The sequence below is a fragment of the Cajanus cajan genome, chromosome 1 (assembly GCF_000230855.2).
Source record: "Cajanus cajan strain Asha chromosome 1, NIPB_CcT2T_4, whole genome shotgun sequence".
Lineage (NCBI taxonomy): Eukaryota > Viridiplantae > Streptophyta > Magnoliopsida > Fabales > Fabaceae > Cajanus > Cajanus cajan.
In genome coordinates this window covers 15,436,778-15,457,422 of record NC_138517.1, presented here as the reverse complement: position 1 = coordinate 15,457,422, position 20,645 = coordinate 15,436,778, and the positions used below count along the sequence as shown (strand labels likewise).

The following is a 20,645-nucleotide window of genomic DNA, read 5'->3' as shown; positions in this document are numbered from 1 at the left end:
TGCTTATCTTCGTCGCCTTTTTCAAGAGTTTAATAAATAATAAATTTGTGGGACCGCGAAACGTTGATAATGAAATACTCGTATGTGTCGAAAGGTATCGAAATTATCGGCTTGATGAAATTGAAACGTTAGGGAGAATCGTGGTTTCTATCAAACAGGTTGTATGGGCTTGGAGTTATTGTTCTTGGAATATGCTTTTTCTTGGTTGTTTCAATGGGATTCCTAATATTTGAACGTTACGATTGCACACGTGTGAGTTTCGTGGGGAGAAAGCGTGTAGTGGGATTATGCTATATAAGCAAAGTCTCGTGCTTCATTGGCCTTTTCTTTGGTTGCATTTAAAAAAGCCTAGTATGTGAAAGTGTGATGAAATATTAGCCATTTAATTTCATTAGTTATTCTGGACGGCGAGACAAATGAAAGAGACTGTTCAAAGTTGACCATACACTATGATTGGGAGCATGATTCAAGAGGGATGGAATGAAAATAGATGGGAGGGGAATTAACAAAAATATTCATGTTTAGTGAACGTGAAATGATTAATTAAAGGAGATTTGAGATGAATAAATAATGTGATACGAGATAATAAAATCATCTTTTCATATAAGAAAATTATTGTAAAATTGGATAAGGATCGTTGATAGTCATATATTTTTTTTGTTAATCAATATGATTTATATAGTATTTTAAAGTTGACAATCAAGAATTAATCTAAATTTACATGATGTCTATTGAAATAGGATTATATTGGATTATACACACTTGAAACCAAATAAAAATGAGAGATATATGATATTCAATCATGTTGAAGTCATATTAGATTATGTTTTTTTTCTTTCTAACTAGATGTGTGTATATATATCTCCAAAAGGTTGAGAGGTGGCATAATTGATTATGCAAACTAACATAATTGATTATAATACTATATTATATATGAGGAGTGATCATTTTACTCCAAAAGTAAGTCTATCTAGACTTACTTTGTTTAATAATTCATGTTCTACATTAAATTTTAACGATCCAATCGTTCAATTTAAAGTTTTTAATGCATAGATCAAATCTGCAAATTTTGAGAAAATTTGAAAATCATTTAATACTTCATTTCATTAATTCAAATTGACAGGTAATCATAAAATCATTTTATACATTGATTCGAATTAATGAAACGAAGTATTAAATGATTTTCAAATTTTCTAAAAATTTGCAAATTTGATCTATGCATTAAGAACTTTAAATTGAACGGTTGGATCGTTGAAATTCGACGTAGAACATGAGTTATTAAACGGAATAAGTCTATGTATACTTACTTTTGGAGTAACAGAATCCCTCCTCATTATCTATATATATATATATATATATATATATATATATATATATATATATATATATAATATCACTTCAATATAAATAGAGGATAAAATGGTAATTGTATCATTTATTTATTTTTATATAAAAATCTAACTATAAAATGTACAATTTTAAAATATCATATTTCCTATATTTTTCACTTAATTTCACTCTACTAAATAACCATAAATTTCATTCTTTTCTACTTTATTTCTTATCAAATCAATTTTCATATATTCCCATCTTATTCCATTTGATTCTTCCCTCTCCCAAAATAGCAATATAGCATGACACATCAAAAGGTGTTTAGTAAAGGTTAAATAGTTAATTAAAGGAAAATTATGATGAATAAATGATATGATCCATGATAATAAAATCATCCTTTCTCATGAGGGGATTATTGTAGAATTGGACAAGGGTCGTTGACAATTGTATTTTTTTTTGTCAATGGACATGACACATGCAATGTCCTAAAGTTGATAATCAATGCTTAATTTGTGTGCACAAAACATGGCTTGTTAATATTGGATTATGCTAAAGTCATATTGGATTATGCCCACTTGAAACCCAATAAAAAATGAGTGATAAGATATTCCATCATGCTAAAATGATATTGAATTATGCTTATTTCTTGCTAACTAGAGTGTATATATGTCCAAAAGGTTGAAATCTTGCGTAATTGATTATGAAAACTAACATAATTATATTACTATATTACATTAAAAAAAATATAATCATACTTCAATATAAATAAAGAGTAAAATGATAATTGTATATTTTATTTTTACATAAAAGTCTAACTATAAAATTTACAATTTTAAAATATTAAAATTTCTATATTTCTCATATAATTTCACTCTACTAAATAACTACAAATTTTTACTATTTTTCACTCTATTTCTTATTTATTTCTTATCAAACCAATTTTCACATATTATCTTTCTCATTCATTCTTCCCCTCTCCCAAAAATAGCAAAAAGTAAGGCACATCAAAAGGTGTTATTATGTGTGCATTGTAGGAGGAAGGGCCAAATTTCATGTATTGGACAATTGGACCAAAGTATTGACTACTAAGCAGAAACAAACTCTGTCGTGTTGTGTTGTGACCATAAAACAAAATACTTAATCTCATCTTGATTGTAAAATAATAATAATAATAATAATAATAATAATAATAATAATTGTTCTAGTATGCCTAAAAGTCCCACATCGCTTAGGAGTCGAGACTAAGGGTAGTTTATGACACCCTTCCTCCTTAACCCATAGAAGCGCCTTTTAAAGGACAAAACCATGACGGCCCAACGAGTGACAAAGCAGACAATACCTCGGATGTGATGACTCTAATGATGACAGTAAGCATATAAGGTAGTCAGTATGATTAGAGAATGGAGAACCGAGGTGATCTTTGAATAAACAGATCGAAGTCAACAAAGAACAGGTAATTATATAGATAATGGCTAAGATACACTAGACAACTAACTTGATCGTCGGAGTCTTTTTTGTAGGTACATCGAAGACGTTGAAGAAAAAGACCAACCTCAAAGATCACGATCAAAGGTACATTAGAGAAGAAGGGCCGACCTGATTTTGATAAGAACAATAATAATATTTCTTTTTAACTACGAAAATTAGTTAATATTCTGAATATAAGTAAAATTGTTAACTAAAAAAATTAGTTAATATTATCTAATTACACTAACTTCATTTAAACTAATTTAATTTTAGCTAAATTACATTTTTGATCTCTATATTCTTCTCAACTTGTAATTTTGATCCCTTTATTTTAAAATAAAGATTTAGTCCCCTAATTTTTAAAATGCAAAATTTTGGTCCTCTCATCAAATTGATATCTATTAATTATTAAGTTTTAATGTTTATTCATAATTAAGTAATTTTATATTTAGTAATATGAAACTAGAGGATAAAAAACTAAAAAAATGTAAATAAGATTCATTAATAAAATAAATACCGATCACTTGTTGAAATATACACAAACAAAGATTTTTTGTTTGTTATTTTTTAAATTTTCTCTTTACATATCATGTCACTAAATATTATTTCATTTAAGTGGTGATAAATCACTAAATAATACCAAAATTTAATAATTAATAAATATTAAATTGACGCTTGTAACAACCCGGCTGGTCACTACACACTGCACAACGCACTAGAAACACCACACAGAAAGGAACAGGTGTATACATATAGGGTCTAGAATATATACATATACATGATCCAAATCTGGATAGAGTTAAAGTGTACAGAATACATCAAAAGCTACTACACTAAGTAGCTAAACATCAAAAGATCCTAGAAGATCCACTCCATCTGCCAGCTGTAGATTCACCATCAGCCACCTACCTATCCCTGCTTTGCTTCCATACGTAGTATGATCATCACAATCCAAACATCATGGAGACAACAAAGGGTAAGCTAGTGTAAAGAAACAACATACATATATAGCAATATGACAGTAAACAGCTACAACTATCAGCACACCATCACAGCTTATACCACACCACAACATTCAACAATATCAGCACCGCAAAATGACAATATCAGCACTGCATAGCAGCAATAACAGCACCGCCTTAGCGGCTATAACAGCACCACAATAGTGGCTAATAACAGCACCGACATAGCAGTTAGAACAACACCACAATAGTGGTCATACACAGCATATAGCTCAACTAACACAGCACAACCAAACAGCTCACAACACAGCACAACAAATCAGCATACAGCACGGCTAAGTAGTATTCAACACAGCTTACTACTCACAACTCAGCTCTTCATTTTAGAGCACAGCAATAATATAATTTTAGCATTTAAACTCATCAATAACAGCCCAGCTCAGCACAACAATATCAGCATCCAGCACAGCTAAACAACTTACAGCACAACAATATCAGCATACAACAATTAGCAGCTTACGGCTCAGCTAAACTACTTACAACACAACCTAAACATCCTTAATCAGCAATAACATCTAACAACATGACATATTCGTCAATTTCAGCTCAACAACATAATTCAACGTTATCAACTAGTTAGCACAACAATATTTAACAACTACAGCTCAGCTCAGCATAAAACAACCTCTCTCAGCAATTTCAGCAAAGTTTAACAACTAATAGCACATCAAGTCAACATCCTCCTACGCGCCCGGCGCACCCATGGTCGCGCCAAGCGCGGCTCAACCAGAGAGCACCAGGGACCAACACGCCCGGCGCAAGAGTTCCTGCGCCCGGCGTGCCTCAACCAGAGAGCCCAAGGCTCTCACGCGCCTGGCGCAATTCAGATTGCGCCCAGCGCATACTAGGTAGAGACTCCAAGGAGTCTCACGCGCCCGGCGTGGCCTAACCCGCGCCCAGGGTGGGGAAGGCAGAGACCTACCAAGATCTCGCGCCTGGCGCAATTCGCATTGCGCCCAGCGCCCTCTTGGCAAAGACTCCAAAGGAGCCTCCGCGCCCAGCGAGTCCAAACGCGCGCCCAGCGCGGCACCAGAACACCCAAAACAGATCACCATTGATATCGCGCCTGGCGCAGCTCAAGTCACGCCCGGCGGGGGCCAACCAGAGACTCTCATTCTCAAGCTCGCCCTGCGCACACACCTTTGCGCCCGGCGGACTTGCCTAAATAGAGCCTCCTGGTGGTCACGCGCCCGGCGCGAAGAACAACGCCCAACGCGAAGCTCAGCAGCAACACCCTATTTTTGAAAAACTTCACCAAATCCTGCAAAAACAGCCAGAAAACCAGCATGTAACCCAGCCAGGAGTTCCCATTTTCATCAACCATCCCAAAAATCCTAGCTTTACCCACATGCAGCCACAATCAAGAAAACCTCAAGATTTTCATCAAAACCCTAGAAACCCCAAAAACCCGTTTTCATCAAAACAGTTCAATATTATACAAGACGACTTAAATATCATGATTCATCATGAACATCCCACAACACAACTCATCATTAATCAGCTCAACAACGAAATTCAGTATTAGCATCATACAGTACGGCTCAGCGTTACATCATTAACAGCATAAATAACATACTTCACAACTCGACTTTTCATCATACAACATTTACAATATTAATCAGCATAATCAACCACTTTACAACATAAACATGTCCACACCTATAGCAACTTATCAACTTAACTTCAACTAGCTTCCCTTACCTGAAGATTGGATCAGGATAGCCAAGAAGCGTAATCCCCTTTTCGAAGCTCAGCCCGGAACTTCAATCCTTCAAAAGTCAGCTTTCCAGTCCAGAGCCCTTCTCTCTAAAAAAAAAACCTCCTCCCCTCAACTGCCCACAGCCCCTATTTATAGACATTCCGGAGTGACCAGAACGGCCCGTTCTGCACCTCCTCAACACGTACAAAAATTACATGCAGAACGGCCTGTTCTCCCTTCCAAAACGGCCCGTTCTCTCACCGGAACGACCCGTTCTCCAACCAGAACAGCTCGTTCTCCCTCCAGAACGACCCGTTCTCAACTACGATTTACTGGTCATTTTAATAGCTTGGAACGGCCCGTTCCAGATTAGGAACGGCCCGTTCTGGGCTACTAAAACACCAACTTGCTACGTCACAACGCTAGAACCAAAATTTTGTATTTTTAAAAATATGAGACTAAATATCTTTATTTAAAAAATAAAGGGACCGAAATTGTGGATTAACAAAACTAAATGGATCAAAAGTATAATTTAGCCTTTAATTTTTTTAAACTATCTTTTATCTGAAACTTAATATTAAAAATAAAAATAATTAAAAATATAATATCAATTAAATAAAAAAAATATATTTAAAGATGGTAACATTAAATAAAGTAAAATTAGTTTATATTTATTTATATTTAAGTATCAATTGAATTGCTCATATTGTATTTAAAAAATAATATTATTTCTTAAGATAAATATTCATGAAATTTAATGTTAAGAATAAGGTTTAATTATATTTTTATCCTTCTAGTGTTACAATTGTACAATTTTAAGTTTTAAGTTATAATCAAGCAATCTTAATTCCTAAAATATTATATTGTGTGATTTTGATCCCTTAAATTTTAATTAAACAATTTTAGTCTATAAAATATAGTTATAATTTTAATCTCTCAAGTATCACAATTATACATTTTTTGACATATTTAAAGTTACATATATTATAATTTTAATTCATATATTAAATGATATATATTTATCATCATTAATATATGTAACTTCCAATAGGTAAAAATTTATATAATTGTAATACTTGAGAGATTAAAATTAAATAATTTCAATTCATTAGAAACTAAAATTGCTCAATTAAAAGTGAAGAGATCAATATTATACAACTATAATACTTAAACAACTAAAATTCTTCAATTAAAATATAAAAAATTAAAATAACACAAATAATATACTTGAGTGAAAAATATGCAATTAAGCCTACAAAAATGAAAAGAATCTTTAGCATGTGCTCCTTAATGACTTTAACCTGTATATTTCGGTCCTTTTCAAGAGTTTCTCTCGATGAATATCGGGTTAGCCTAAAATAAAAATAAAAAATTGCTTTCTAGGGAACGATTTAAACAAAATTGGTGATCATTTCCAACATCTAATTTTTTTCATATTTTTCAATACTTGTGCGCTCTGTGCTAAAAGTGTAAATAAGAATTTTAAAATAAAATAATTTTATTTTTAAAAATAATATAGGTAAGCAAAATAAAAAAAAATACTACTAGAAAAATTAATATTTGTGACAAATATTTGTGGCGTAAAATATATCGTCACTAATACTGACGAATTTTGTGAGGAAATTTTAATTTTTGTGATGGACTTTCATTTATTGAAGTTTGTGATGGATTAAATTTTGTCTCTAAAAGATCCGTCACAATTTTCGTCACAGAATAAAAAAATAATATTAGTGATGGATTAAATTTTGTTTCTAAAAGATCCATCACAATTTTTATCACTGAATAAAACAATAAAATTAGTGACGGGTTAAATTTTTTCTCTAAAAGATCCGTCACAATTTTAGTCACTGAATACAAAAATAAAATTATTGACGGATTTTGTGACGGATTAAGTTCCTCTATAAATATTCCTTCACAAAAATGCGTTACAATACTATAATAAATAAGTCAGTGACGGATTTTGTGAAGAAATTTTTATCATTTATATTTTGTCACAAATAGCTTAAAATTTTTTATAACGAAATTTGTGAGGAATTATTGATCTCTCTCAAAATATTAAATTTTACTTATGAAATTTTTATATGTATGAATTATGCAGAATTAAAGAATATATGTTAAATATTTTTTTTAAAATTATGACAAATTTATCCGTTGAAAAATTTATATTTTTGATGAAAAAAAATTCGTAAAAAAAGTTATATTACTGATGAAAAAGTTATAAAACAAAATTGTGGTGTAAAAGAATCAATTGAAAATCAAATGAATCAACTCAAAATCGATCCAAAAAATCGAGTTGAGCAAGTCTTTTTAAATTTTTTTTTATTCTTCTATATTTTTTAAAATATTTTTATGATAAATAAATAATTATATTTAATAAAAATTATAAATTATGTTATTTATTATTTTTAATAATTTTCTTATAAAGATATAATTTAGTCATTGATATTAATTTATAACTTTTATATCATGATATTTTATATTTTATATTATATTAATTTTAAAAAAATTACTCTAAATATAAAATTGTTAATATATATTATTATAATTTATTAAAACTTAAACTTAAATATTATATTAGACTTTTACATGTACTTTAAAAATTAAAAATATATAAAATGATATTTTAATTTATTTTTAGTTTTATAAAATTATGATATTATATTTATGTAATATTATGTTTATAGGTAGGAAAATATAACTCTTTTCATTTATAGGTAAACTCACAGATTAATAGGCTGAACTATCAAAACTTATAAAAAAAAATTTAAAATGAAAAAATAGGAAAAAAAAATAAAAAGTATATTAATCCTTTTGTTTCAAACATATCACTTAATTTATTGTATAAACAAGTACATTATATATATTTTTATTTTAAATATTGGTGGGTTAAGACTAAATTAAAAGATTAGATTGTGCATGTTAAGATGGGTTGGTAGGTTAAATAACCTAACTTACTCTACCATTTTAGATCCACTTTATCTGTTAGGCATAAACTAACAAATATACTAAGTAAGGTGGAAAAAAAGAAATTCATACTTCATTCATTCTTCAAAAGATTACAAGTGGTTTATTTAAAGCAAGAAAATGTAAGTGTCCTAACATCTTCACTCCCCACGTAGTGATTAAAAAAAAAAAACGAACTGTTTAATGATAATTCTAAGGGTAACTAAGTGTCTAGTTTGGGCCTAGTACTGTTGCTAATGTTATTGGGTTTCTAAGGGAAAGTTGGACCCTTAACAATATCACTTCTAACTACAATCATATCCTCAAATTCCAATGTTCTAAATGTAATCACTTCGAATAGAACGACTAAGCCCATTCTGCAACCGGTGAACAATGATTCAGATTTCCAAAATTGTAAAAATGAAAGAAAGAAAAATCTATGGTCAAGGTTTGAATTGAAGTTCCAATCATTTCGATTTCATCGATCTACTGTTTTTTTCCCCTTCTTTTTTACCTGATGAATCGTGATTTTTCTTCTCTCTTTTCAATTGTTATGTTTCATCAAAAGAGAAATGTCTATAATGGTTTGGTCATACTAGCATTAGTTTCAGAAGAATGAACATGTGCAAGCAAAGCGTGAGAAATAGCAATGCATTATGATGCATACGAAAAGCAACAACTAAATTTTCTAAAGCACATGTTTTTAAATGGAGCAAGAAGTAACATTGACCACCAATTGGTTTAAATCAGTTAGATATAAATGTATCTACAAACATTTATAGGAGAAAAATTAGGAAGATAAAATGATTTAATTATGTTTTTCTCTTAAATTAAAATCAATTTATGCAATTAAATTTTATAAATTTCATTCACAACTTTTTAAAAATTGAAGTTTATAAATTAATTTTAACTTATAAAAGATATCAATTCATTTTAGTTTTAATTTTATTTTCTTTTCACGTAAATGCATGTAACTCCAATGAAACGCAATGTGTAACGCCAATTATCTATACTGATTATACATGTATACATCTGATGTGCCAATACAAGACAAATATAATGTTGTAAACGATAAATTATCAATTGGTATACTAGACTACTAGATCACCAAGTTATTAAATAGTTACTACATGGTATATATAATTAGCTGTGTTGTTAAAGTATTATTAATTTTTTAAAGTTCAGAATTTTTATACTGCTAATTTAGATTATTGTTAACACCATTATCTTTTATAAAATTGAAAATAGTCTTCTAACAACATTTCAACTAATTAGTGCTAAAAAAATAATGTTTTAGTATATTATTTCGACTCTTAGAATATATATTATCTTCCCATCAATATAATTATAGCAAGCTATTATCGAAATTCAAAAATTTGGAAAATTGAGATTGTATACATCATCAACAGTAAAGATTGAAGACAAAAACTATCAACTATTAAGATTTGTTGATGGTTATTAATGATTATGAGTAATTAGGATTTGTACTTTATAAATACTAGTTTGTACTATGTAATAAAGGTTGAAATATATAAACACCTTTAATATTCAAAGTTCTAGTGACACTTGCAGATTAATGGGTTATTAATTACAATGTTACTCTTTTAATTTGTCTTATATTATAAGAAGAAAAAAAATTTAGTTCCTAACTATAACCAATCAAATACTTTTGTCTTATTAAAGATACTCTTCCTAAAATATTTCTCCTTTAATGGAAGATCTTTCAATTGTACTATATCTTTTAATATTTATAATAAGAAAAATTTAGAAAAAAAATATTTTGTGATAGTAAAATTTAATCTAGATAACTAATTTTTTTAATATGCATTAAATCATTTTTTTTATAATAGAGTTCAGATAGAGTACCAACCACCATTTTAATTAATTCAATTAAATTTTAATTTGTTTGTAATATATTTCTTTATATTTGTTTTTCTCTAAACTTAATTTGTTCATTTTTTAATGTCATTTTCTTCTTTAAACTTATTCTTTTTTCACTTCTTAATTTCAATTTTTTTTTCAAACTCTAACTATTTTATATTTATGCAAAATCTCTCCTTATTTTTTCTTCTTGAAACTCAAACTCTTTATTATTTATATATTTTTTAAAGTCTTAATCATATTTAAATTATGATTCTAACTTTTCTCATACTTTCATGTTAAAAACCAACAAGTTGCTAATTCAAATAAAAAGAGTTTATATGACAGATTTCAAGTCTCACTACAAGAAAATTGTCATATAGTTGTGAGACCCCATTTCCTTCCTTTTCTTCATCCTCACTACTTTCACTCTCACTCTCTTCTTCCCCATTCTCATCACTTGCTCGTTTCTTCTCTTGTGGTGGCTGTAGTGATTCTTAGGTGCTGAGTAGGTGTTTTGGAGCTAGCTGTGGGCGTGGAGCTTTCTTTTCTTCTCTGTCTCTCTTTTCCCCGTTCGTTCTCCTTCCCGGAAGCTTGAAATTCTTCACCGAGGTAAGGGAAGCTAAGTCTTGGCTGGATTGTGTGGAAAATGAGTTTAGAAACTCATTTGTGGTCTGATGTCGGATGATTTTGCCTGAGATCGAAGAAAACTCATTTTCGGGGTTTTCGGGGTTTTGGGTGAAATTTGTGGTTTTTCTTGTTTGATGGTTGCATGCTGAAAATGAGCTGATTTTCGTTTTGTGTGATGAAAATGTGGCATTTTGGCTGGTTTACATGTGTTTGGGCTGTTTGATTCTTGCAGGTTTGGGCAAAATTTTCGAACTTGGTGAGTTGCTGCTGAGAATCACGCCGGGCATAGTTCTTGGCGCCGGGTGCGTGACCATCAGAGGGCTCTATTGAGCAAGCCCGTCGGGCGCAATGTTGTGTGCGCCGGGCGAGCTTGAGAATGGGAGCCTCTGGATGGCCCACGCCGGGCGTGGTTGGACCGCGTTGGGCACGATATCAATATGTAACATGGTTTTGTGGGTATCTGGTGTTGCGCCGGGCGTGACTATGTCTCGCCGGGCGTGGAGACTCCTTGGGAGTCTCTGCTAGAGGTGGCGTGGGGTGCAATTATAATTGTGTCGGGCGTGAGACCTTGGGGAGGTCTTTGCCTACCTTGCGCTGAGCGCGGGTTTGGCACGCTGAGCGTGTGAGATTCTTTGGAGTCTCTATCTCCTAGCACGCTGGTCGCAATTGGAATTGTGCCGGACGCGTTTGAGCTCTGATGCTCTCTAGTTGGGCCATGCCGGGCGCGACCATGAGTGTGTCAGGCGTGGGTGTGATCTTCATTATATGCCGATATATGTTGTGAAATGCTGATAAATGTTGATATATGCTGAGCTTAGTTGTCAGTGATGAATATTGAGCTGATTTATAATATTGCTATGCTGTGAGTTGTTTAAGCTTTGCTGTAAAATGTTGAGCTGTGTTATATGCTGTTATATGCTATTATTGTTGTTCTGTGCTGCATGCTGATATAAACTGTTATAGGCCGTAAGGTTGAGCTGTTGTAGGCCGTAAGGCTGAGTTGTTGTAGGTTGAAAGGCTGAGTTGTTGTAGGCCGTAAGGCTGAGCTGTTGTAGGCCGAAAGGCTAAGCTGTTGTAGGCCTTAAGGCTGAGCTGTTGTAGGCCGAAAGGCTGAGCTGTTGTAGGCCGTAAGGTTGAGCTGTTGTAGGCAGTAAGGCTGAGCTGTTGTAGGCTGAAAGGCTGAGTTGTTGTAGGCCGTAAGACTGAGCTGTTGTAGGCAGAAAGGCTGAGCTGTTGTAGGCCGTAAGGCTGAGCTGTTGTAGGCCGTAAGGCTGAGCTGTTGTAGGAGATCTCCGAGCTGATATGCGTGACGACGCATTGTGTGTTTACTGCTATTTTTGTTGAATGATGAAATTTGAGCTGAATATGTGATGAGTTGTATGTTGATGATTGCTGAATTAGATGATGTGCTGATAAGCTGTAGTTGTTTCTAATTGATGTACTTATATACCTATATATGTTGATTTTTTTTACTAGCTTACCCTTGGTTGTTTCCATGTGGTTTGGACTGCAATGATCTTACTGTGTATGAGAGCAGAGTAGGGTTAGGTTGGTGTCTTGAGGCAGGTCTGTAGCTGACAGATGTAGTGGATGTATTTATGATGTTTTTGCTGTTTTGACTACTTAGTGTAGCATTGCTGGATGTATTTTGTATACTCTGATTTTAAGCCCCAGGCTAGACATATTGTATATATTTTATTTTATATATGTATGCTCTTGTCTGTGTGGTGTTGTGGTGTTGTGTTGTGTGACAGCCAGGCGGGTCGTTACACTTTAGTGGTATTAGAGCAGTTCGAGTCTAGAGGACACTCTGTGGGGAGGGTGGTTCCTTTAGGCTTTTGTTGTGCTGAGCTCTGTGTTGTGTTGCTTTGCTGTGCTGATTTCTTTGTTGATTGTTGTGTTGATATTGGTTGTTTGGTTTAATTATTGTATATTGAAGGTGCTGTTACTTTTGTAGACAATGACTAGAACCAATGAGCAGATAGCCCGTGCCATGGAGATGATGGCTATGGCTATGCAGCAGCAAAATGCTTATTTTGCTAGGATGGACGCTGATAGAGCTGCAGCTGGTGCAGCAAGGCCCGTGGGGTCACAAGAAGCCGGGATCTAGCTGAGTTCTGGAAATGCCATCCTCCACAGTTCAAGGGTGATGCAAACCCAGAGGTAGTTGACCACTAGATCTGTGAGCTAGAGAAGATCTTCACAGTGTTGAGATGTTCTCAGGAGAGGAGGCTGGCATATGCTATCTATATGTTGGTTGGAGAAGCTTAGCATTGGTGGAGAGACACTCACCATATGCTGACTGCTAGAGGTGTTGTTGTGGACTGGGAGTGCTTTAGGAGGATATTTCTTGAGAAGTACTTTCCAGAGAGCGTGAGGCACGCTAAGGAGTCTGAATTCATGTAGTTGCACCAGGGTGGGATGTCTATATCCGAGTATGCGATGAGATTCGAGCACCTGGCTCGTTTCTACTCACAAGCTATATTTGAGGCCTGGAAATGCAGGAAGTTTGCTGAGGGTCTGAAACAAGAGCTGAAGAGAGTGGTGGTGCCTATGGACATCACTGAGTTTCTGGCCTTAGTGGAGAAGGATAAAGTTGTTGAGCGGTTAGAAGGTGGCAACTGTGTGATTAATATTGCTAAGGGACTAGCTGGGTCCAAGAAAGGAGGAAGTCAGAGGAAGCCATATGATAGGCCCCAACCACAGCAAGGGGGCCTTGTCATAAGGCAACCTGCTGATGCTGCCAGAGGAGGGAGACAGGGTGGAGGTGTCACTCTCAAATGCTACAGGTGTGCTGGACCCCATTTTGTCAGGGATTGTCCATACACAGAGAGCCGGTGTTTCAGGTGCCATCGGATGGGTCATGAGTTGACCAACTGTCCCGCTAGAAACAGACTAGATAGGGGTACTCAGAGAGGCGATGCTCAGAGGGGTGATAGACCTACTACTGTTGGGAGAGTATTCACTTTGACTGGGGCTGAAGCTTCTACTTTCTCAGATCTTGTGAAGGGGAAGGGTAAAACTGCTGGTAAGGATGTGATGATCTTATTTGACTCTGGAGCTTCTCATTCGTTTATTTCCTATGCATGTGCTGCTATGCTTGGTGTGTCGGTGTGTGATTTGGGGTTGAGTCTGTTAGTGTCGACGCCCGCTTCTGCTTCGGTGGTTGCTTCTGAGTGGTGTGTTGGATATCCTATCGTTGTGAATGAGAAGAAGTACAAGGTGAACTTGATCTGTTTGCCTTTGGTGGATATTGACATAATCTTAGGGATGGATTGGTTGTCTGCCAATCGCGTCCTTATAGATTGTGCTAATAGGCGGTTGATCTTTCCTCAGGTGGAGGATGAGCTGTTGATTTCGGCTAGCCAAGCTGAATCATTATTGAGGGAGGGAGCAGAGTGTTGTGTTCTGCTTGCTGCTATGAGTGTGGAGACCGAGAGGGTCATTGCTGAGATAGATGTGGTGAAGGATTTTGCTGAGGTATTCCCGGATGAGGTGCCTGGGTTGCCTCCTACTAGGGAGATGGAGTTTAGCATTAACTTGGTTCTAGGTGCGGGGCTAGTGTCGGTGGCTCCCTATAAGATGGCCCCAGCTGAGTTGGTTGAGCTGAAGAGTCAGTTAGAGGACTTGTTGGAAAAGCAGTTGGTGCGGCCGAGTGTGTCGCCGTGGGGTGCTCCCGTGTTGTTGGTGAAGAAGAAAGATGGAGGTAGTCGACTGTGTGTTGGTTATCGGCAGTTGAATAAGTTGACAATTAAGAACAAATATCCACTTCCCTGGATAGATGACTTAATGGATCAATTGAGGAGAGCATCGATATTCTCTAAGATTAACTTGAGGTCAGGATATCACCAGATTAGGGTGAAGGAGGGTGACATACCTAAGACCGCTTTTAGGACTAGGTATGGTCACTATGAGTATGTTGTGATGTCGTTTGGTGTGACCAACGCCCCGGTAGTGTTCATGGATTACATGAACAGGATCTTCCGGCCCTTCTTGGATAAATTTGTGGTGGTGTTCATTGATGACATCCTGATTTATTCAACGACCCTGGAGGAGCACGGAGAGCACTTGAGGCTGGTGCTAGAAATTTTGAAGGCGAAGCAGTTGTACGCTAAGCTTTCAAAATGTGAGTTCTGGTTGGAAGAGGTGAAGTTCTTGGGACATGTGATTTCAGCTGAGGGGATTGTTGTGGATCCGGCTAAGGTGGAGTCGGTGTTGTAGTGGGAGTGACCAAGGACTGTCACAGATATTCAGAGTTTTGTGGGTCTAGCGGGTTACTATAGGAGATTCATTAAGGGATTCTCCAAGATAGTAGCGCCTCTAACCTAGTTGACAAGAAAGGATCAACCTTTCATTTGGACAGATGCATGTGAGCGGAGTTTTGATGAGCTAAAGAGGAGGTTGACTACTTCTCCTATGCTGGTGTTGCCCGACTCTGGTGAGCCATTTGATGTGTATTGTGATGCTTCTTGTAACGACCCGCTCTAGGTCGTCACATAAATCATCAATCATAATAAATAATATATAATAAAGAAAATATTAGAGCAAAAGCCAGCTACGCTAGAGTGTAAAAATTGTTTTCATAATAGCAAACATAAGTATATTAGTCATTCTCAGTAAAATTATACAGTCATCCAACCTATATTAACATTAACCATCAACAGAAACACCCTAGGTGCTGGTCAAGCTCTAAGCCTAGCCACTTCTCAAAGCAGCTACCCAGAAGACTCCTTGCTATCCCATGGCCTCACACCTGATCTGCTCCCCCACATAGTGAGATCATCACAGTTCCACCACATGGAAACATAAGGGTTAGCACGTATAAAACCAACCATAGTATAAATATCATTTAATAATTATTTATTCAAACCAACATGTATTTCCAAGATAGATATAAACCAATATAATATATATACATCCATGCCAATGCATACATATTAATTATAGAAATCCATAACCTTAGTATACAATCCATACCATATGTATACATAATCCACATCCAAAGCAAAGTCACACCACCGTATAATCCATGATGTAACCAACACATCCAAACCAAATGTTGGCCTCAACACCTATCCAAACCAAGTGTTGATACGGTGAAACATGTCAGCAACCCATGTCTCACGCCTAACCTCTCATGGAAAGTATACAGTTGGATTACGTCGTCACGTAACCCTGGTGGGGTCACCTCATCCATCGGTATGACTCGACCCAGACCCATACCGGTAGCAAATAGATACTTAGAGGAGTACTTCAGAATCCACCTAACATCTGAAGTGGTTTACTATATAATCCTTGGAAAAGTTCTAAATTGGAAATCCTCACAATGGGATTCCGAAATTCCATATTTTCTCCAAAGATTATATCCCCTGATCTCACCAAGAGATCTCCCATCCATAACCTTACTCCTCTCAGTTCTATTTACTTTTCCAAACCACATACACATAACATACTTTATAATTATATATATATAAACATAATCATAACCATGCCAAATTAAATATCCAAAACAACCACCAACTTGAATAAATAACAACCATCAACTTAAATAAATAACAACCTTCATACAAACAAAATAGCATATTAAAAGTTATACTACTCCTATCATGCTCATGTATACTAGATTAAGTCTTATAAGTACTACCCTTAGTTAGCATACTAGATTAATTTTATAAATGCCACCCTTACTTGGATAATCCTGAACTGAAACCCGGACAGAAATTGAGACTATAGCACAGCTGCCTCCCCAAGGCTCCTTCCGTCTAAAACAGGGACCGGAGCTAAAACTAGGACAGAACCTCCTCCTCTAGATTTTCCCTTGGTCTTCAAAGAGAAGAAGAGGGAAAGAAGGGAGTATAAGAGAAGAGAGAATTAGAATGAGAAGTGTTTCTTGGGATGGTTTGCAATGGAGAAGTGAAGGCCTATTTATAGCCTTCAAGACACATTAAAATAATGGAAAATAATGAAAAAAATCTTAGGCAAAACGAAATGGGATGAGTTGGATGCCATATTCTTTTCCGCACCGATTTTTGACCACCGACTTTGACCTTCTAGACGGCAGAAATTGCGAATGGTTACTTCATGAAAGTTGTAGAGTTTTCTCTTATCTTTCCATAGCCACCGACTTTGCATCATTTAGACAATCACAGCCCAAGTTATGTCCCAAAAACCGAGACTTGCCAATCAGCCCAGCGAGAAACAATTGTATCAATAAAATTCCAATTTTGTCCTTCTATAAGACCGAATTTGAAAATGGCTATTTCTGTAAAAGTTGTGCGTTTTTATCTTAGCTTTCTTTTGACACCAAGTTTTCATCATTTGGACTACTACAACCTAAGTTATGTGCCAAAAACCGAGGGTTGCCAGTCAGCCCAGCGAAAAGATTTTAAAAAAATCTACAACCATTTAAGCCCATCAACACACCTATTTTTCTAAAGCCTACAATTAAGCATAAATGGAGTATGAATTAACTACAATTAAAATATAACTACCAAATTATGACCAAATACCATATAATAATAGTAATAACCATTTGGAAAACTAGGATGTTACACTTCTCACCAGGGTTTGGGGCGTGTGCTGATGCAGAACAGGAAAGTGGTGGCATATGCTTCAAGGTAACTGAAGAACCATGAGAGGAATTATCCCACTCATGACTTGGAGTTGGCGACAGTTGTGTTTGCCTTGAAGATATGGAGGCATTATTTATATGGTGCTCGGTTCAGCGTCTTCAATGATCACAAGAGTCTGAAGTACCTGTTTGATCAGAAGGAGCTGAAAATGAGGCAAAGGCAATGGATGGAGTTTCTGAAAGATTATAACTTCCAATTGATGTATCATTCTGGAAAGGCCAATGTTGTGGCAGATGTGCTGAGTAGGAAATCCATCCACATGTCTAGTATGATGGTGAAGGAGCTGGAGCTGGTAGAGGAGTTCAGGGATTTGAATCTCTGTGTGGAGCTAGCTCAGGATCACATTAGTTGTGGGATGATTACCATAACTAGTGAGTTCTTGAGACAGGTTGGACTGAAACAGTTGCAGGATGTGGAGCTGGTGAAACTTCTTGGTTTGCTGGGTACCGAGAAGGCTGTTGGTTTTGAGCTGGGCGGAGATGGGATCTTGAGGTTCAAGGGCAGAATTTACCTACCTCATGATTCTGAGTTGAAGAAAGCTATGATGGAAGAAGGTCAAAAGAGCAGACTTAGCATACATCCTGGTATGACTAAGATGTACCAAGACCTCAAGAAGACTTTCTGGTGGTCTGGTATGAAGAGAGAGATAGCTAAATATGTGGCGGCCTGTTTGACCTGTTAGAAGGTAAAGGTGGAGCATCAGAAGTCGAGTGGTTTGATGCAGCAGATAGAGATTCCAGAGTGGAAATGTGATAGTATCACTATGAATTTCGTTGGGGTTGCTTAGGTCAGCTAGGAATAGTGATGCTATCTGGGTGATTGTTGATCGGTTGACCAAGTGTGCACATTTCTTGCCTGTCAACATCAAGTAGTCCTTGGAGAAGCTGACACAGTTGTATGTGAGGGAAATAGTACGGTTGCACTGGTGCCTTCCAGTATTATTTCAAACAGAGATTCGAGGTTCACTTCTAGATTTTGGCAGAGTCTACATCAAGCCTTAGGCACGAAGCTGAAGTTGAGTTCTGCTTATCATCCACAGACAGATGGTCAGTCAGAGAGGACAATCCAGTCCTTGGAGGATTTGCTAAGGGCTTGTGTGTTAGACCACTTGGGAAGCTGGGAGGAAGTCTTACCGCTAGTTGAGTTCACGTACAATAATAGCTTTCATGCTAGTATTAGGATGGCGCCGTTTGAAGCCTTGTATGGTAGGAGGTGTAGGACTCCTCTGTGCTGGTATCAAGATGGTGAGTCGGTGGTTGTAGGGCTAGAGCTGATCCTACAGACTACAGAGAAGGTGAAGCTGATTCAGGAAAGGATGAAGACTGCTCAGAGTAGGCAAAAATCTTATGCTGATAAAAGGCGAAAGCCTTTGGAGTTTTCCGAAGGGAAGCATGTGTTTCTGAAGGTGACCCCGACCTTTGGTGTGGGTAGAGCACTGAAGGCAAGGTAGTTGACACCTAGGTTTGTTGGTCCCTATCAGATCATATAGCGTGTAGGTCTAGTTGCTTATCGGTTGGCCTTGGCACCGTCTCTTTCAAACCTACACGATGTATTTCATGTATCCCAGCTGAGGAAGTATGTCCATGACCCTGGTCATGTGGTTGAGGTGGATGATGTGTGGGTGAAGGAGAATCTGACTTTTGAGAAGTTGTCGGTGGCTGTGGTTGATCACAAGCTGAAGGAGCTGAAAGGCAAGTTTATTGCTTTGGTGAAGGTGCTGTGGGATGCAGCTACTGGTGAGGCTACTTGGGAGGATGAGCAGTAGTGCAGGGAGCGGTATCCTTTTCTTTTCCCAAGTAAGTCTATTTTTGGGGACGAAAATTCCTGTTGTTGGGGAGGTTGCGAGACCCAATTTCCTTCCTTTTCTTCTTCCTCACTACTTTCACTCTCACTCTCTTCTTCCCCATTCTCATCACTTGCTCTTTTCTTCTCTTGTGGTGGCTGTGGTGATTCTTAGGTGCTGAGTAGGTGTTTTGGAGCTAGCTGTGGGCATGGAGCTTTCTTTTCTCCTCCTTCTCTCTTTTCCCTGTTTGTTCTCCTTCCTGGAAGCTCAAAATTCTTCACCGAGGTAAGGGAAGCTAAGTCTTAGCTGGATTGTGTGGAAAATGAGTTTAGAAACTCATTTGTGGTCTGATGTTGGATGATTATGGCTGAGATGGAAGAAAACTCATTTTCGGGTTTTCAGGGTTTTGGGTGAAATTTGGGGTTTTTCTTGTTTGATGGTTGCATGCTGAAAATGAGCTAATTTTCGTGTTGTGTGATGAAAATGTGGCATTTTGGTTGGTTTGCATGTGTTTGGGCTGTTTGATTCTTGCAGGTTTGGGCAAAATTTTCAAACTTGGTGAGTTGTTGTTGAGAATCACGCCGGGCATAGTTCTTGGCGCCGGGTGCGTGACCATCATAGGGCTCTATTGAGCAAGCCCGCCGGGCGTAATGTTGTGTGCGCCGGGCGAGCTTGAGAATGGGAGCTTCTGGATGGTCCACGTCGGGCGCGGTTGGACCGTGTTGGGCACGATATCAATATGTAACATAGTTTTGTGGGTATCTGGTGTTGCGCAGGGCGTGACTATGTCTCGCCGGGCATGGAGACTCCTTGGGAGTCTCTGCCAGAGGTGGTGCCGGGCGCAATTGTAATTGCGTCGGGCGTGATACCTTGGGGAGTTCTTTGCCTACCTTGTGCCGAGCACGGGTTTGGCACGTCAGGCGTGTGAGATTCTTTGGAGTCTCTGTTTCCTAGCACGCCAGGCGTAATTAGAATTGCATCGGGCGCGTTTGAGCCCTGATGCTCTCTAGTTGGGCCACGTTGGGCGCGACCATGAGTGTGTCCGGGCGCGGGTGTGATCTTCATTATATGCTGATATATGTTGTGAAATGCTGATAAATGTTGATATATGCTGAGCTGAGCTGTCATTGATGAATATTGAGCTGATTTATAATATTGCTATGTTGTGAGTTGTTTAAGCTGTGCTGTAAAATGTTGAGTTGTGCTATATGCTGTTATATGCTATTATTGTTGTGTTGTGCTGCATGCTGATATAAACTGTTGTAGGCCGTAAGGCT

At 36.6% G+C, this 20,645-nt stretch overlaps 1 long non-coding RNA gene across 1 annotated transcript; it reads right to left on the bottom strand.

Annotated features, from left to right (window-relative positions):
• Nucleotides 1-10,644: 10,644 nt before the first annotated feature.
• On the bottom strand, nucleotides 10,645-17,510 carry LOC145958424 (uncharacterized). The gene is made up of 2 exons (XR_014434199.1): nucleotides 16,642-17,510; nucleotides 10,645-15,711 (listed from the first exon to the last, which is right to left on the bottom strand). It is a non-coding gene; the product is annotated as an uncharacterized LOC145958424 (long non-coding RNA).
• Between the last annotated feature and the right edge of the window lie 3,135 nt (nucleotides 17,511-20,645).